A 2,895-nucleotide genomic window follows, 5' to 3' on the forward strand; every position below is an offset into this window, starting at 1 on the left:
TATATAAGAAATTTTCCTACAAAAACTTTGTGTATAAGAGATTTCCTTATAGATAACTTTTAGTATAAGAGTTTTTCTAGAACAAAATTTCTGTATGAGAGTTATTTTATACACAAATGTGTGTTGAGAAAAATTTTAGTATAAGAGTTTTTTTTTGAAAAAAAAATTCTATATATAAGAGAAAAATTACAGTATAGAAGTTTTTTATATAAAATTTTTCTGTATAAGAATTTTTGTATAAAAATCCTGTATAAGAGATTTTTTCTTTAGTAGAAAAATTTATAAACAAGAGAAAGATGTGTATAGGAAATTTTCCGTTTAAGAGATTTTTCGTGAGAAAACTTTATAAGAGATTTTTCAGTAACAATTTTGTTTAAAAAGAAAAGTAACGTATAAGATATTTTCTAAAGAAACATGTGTATAAGAGATTTCTTAGGAAAAAATCGTATAAGAGAAATCTATTTCTTATGCTTTAGTTCATTTAAATTTTTTTTTAATTTTTATCATTTTTTATCATAATTAAATTCCTAAGCAATTTGTTCACCTCTAAATGTTGTCAGTTCATTAAATTTTTAACATTAACTAATGTGTAGGGTTTCATTTGACCGCTCTTGACCGACCTTAAAATTTCCTTGTTCATTTTAATTTGTTTCTTGATTTTTTGTTTGTTCTCTCTCTTTTCTTTCGTTACTAATGTCATTTTCAAATATGTTTATATATGAGGGATTTATCTATTGTATGTTCTATTATATTTATTTTTTGTTGTTTTTGTCGGTTATATTACCAACTATGAACAATATATGTTGTACATGCTATTGGGTTTTGGTTGGAAGATTTTAAATTTGATTATATGCCAAAAAAATAAAATAAATATTCATACGTACACTTGTACTCATTTATAAGACGATATCTTTTAAAGAGGATTAAGAAACCAAAACTGAAAAAAAAACATATGCAGAAGAGATAACAATTTTTATTTATTTTAAATATTTAAATGAATTTATTTCAAATTCATCAAACTATTTATTTTTTTGGACACAAAATGAAAATAGCAGTTTTTGCAGATTCAATTTTAATACAAAAGTGATAGTAAATTTTGTAGAAAATATTTGTTTTATTTAGGGGAATTTTTTGTTAAAGATTATTTGTTGGGAAATAATTTAAATAAAAACAAATTTTGGGTTTTACTTAATTGCGTTTCAAATAAAATATTTTACATGTTATTTACAATATAAAATTCTGAGAGAAAATTAAAAATAATGAACTAGAATTAAACTAGAACAAGATCTGAACTAGAACTGATCTAGAATTTAACTAAAACTGAACTAGAACTGAACTAAAACTGAACTAGAACTGAACTAGAACTGAACTAGAACTGAACTAGAACTGAACTAGAACTGAACTAGAACTGAACTAGAACTGAACTAGAACTGAACTAGAACTGAACTAGAACTGAACTAGAACTGAACTAGAACTGAACTAGAACTGAACTAGAACTGAACTAGAACTGAACTAGAACTGAACTAGAACTTAACTAGAACTGAACTAGAACTGAACTAGAACTGGATTAGAACTGAACTAGAATTGAACTAGAAAGAACTGAACTACAACTGTACTAGAACTGAACTTGTACTAAACTAGAACTAAACTAGTTCAGTTTTACGATAGTTTCTAGATCGTTTATAACAGTTCGATCTTCTGAAATATATTGTATGTAATGGGTTATCCCTTGTAAATTGTGTAATAATTTTCCTCTACAATTTTCTCATGTCTGTTTTAGTTTTACCAGTTTTTTCTTCATTTATATTAATAAATTTTATTTCCGGGTGTGTTTTTTTTTAATAGAAAAAATTAATCATATGTATTTGTCTCTAGTATGTATTATTATAGCGATAATATTTCTTATTAAAAAAAAGTTTATTAAATTCTTATCAATATTAAGCAAAAATATTTTTTAAAAACTCATCATTTTTGAAAAGAATTATTATTTGTATAAAAAGTGTGTTTCCATTTAATCCATGCTGTTACCGCCTGGCACATTTTTACGTTCCTTTTACCAGTTCAGCAGCAAGTCAGTGTGAACCTATAAAGATTATAATTATAGATTAGATTGGGTCATTAAATATTTCTTAGAGTTTTTTTTTTTCAAAAAGTGTAATGACTTTGGCTGGAATGCAGTTGGTCAGTTTTAATCATAATAGAAATTCATATCTAAAATACTTTTTTTTTAATTTCTCAATAGAAAATTTAATTGTTCATAATAATTTTTGTAAATGATTAGGGAAGCAATAAATTACTTTTGTGTTTTAAGCGAAAAACGCAATAAATTTATTTCACACTTTGTTTAGAGAAAATAATTTAACAACTCATTTTGAAAAACGAAAGATGTTCGAAACGCAAACGTTTGTAAATTATTACCACACAAATTTGATTTAATTTTTGAAATCAATCTTTATCGTTAGATTTTTTTCAATTCTTTATTATCGCTCTAAAATTGTTTTAAATCTCTCTCTCTCTCTGCATAAATTCCATAAACCAATTGTGCATTGTGTTTGTGATGATAAAGTAAATAAATTAAATTAAATGCAATTTAAATAAATTCTATTCTTAGAGACACAATCATTTTTCAACAATAATGCGGCATAAATTAAGAAAAGAATTTAAATGAATTTATACAATTTTTTTATATTATTTTTTTCCTACAAAGAGTGCTGGACAAGCGAGTAGAGCAAATCGATGTCCAGTGAGTGCAAAAAGTTCAGTTCAGTTCTAGTTAAGTTCTAGTTCAGTTCTAGTTGAGTTCTAGTTCAGTTCTAGTTCAGTTCTAGTTCAGTTCTAGTTCAGTTCTAGTTCAGTTCTAGTTCAGTTCTAGTTCAGTTCTAGTTCAGTTCTAGT

At 25.1% G+C, this 2,895-nt stretch overlaps 1 long non-coding RNA gene across 1 annotated transcript; it reads right to left on the minus strand.

Annotated features, from left to right (window-relative positions):
* Positions 1-1,879: 1,879 nt before the first annotated feature.
* Positions 1,880-2,430, minus strand: LOC124419720. Its single transcript, XR_006940780.1, has 2 exons — positions 2,298-2,430; positions 1,880-2,083 (listed from the first exon to the last, which is right to left on the minus strand). It is a non-coding gene; the product is annotated as an uncharacterized LOC124419720 (long non-coding RNA).
* Positions 2,431-2,895: the final 465 nt, after the last annotated feature.

Source organism: Lucilia cuprina, chromosome 4 (genome assembly GCF_022045245.1).
Source record: "Lucilia cuprina isolate Lc7/37 chromosome 4, ASM2204524v1, whole genome shotgun sequence".
Classification (NCBI taxonomy): Eukaryota; Metazoa; Arthropoda; class Insecta; order Diptera; family Calliphoridae; genus Lucilia; species Lucilia cuprina.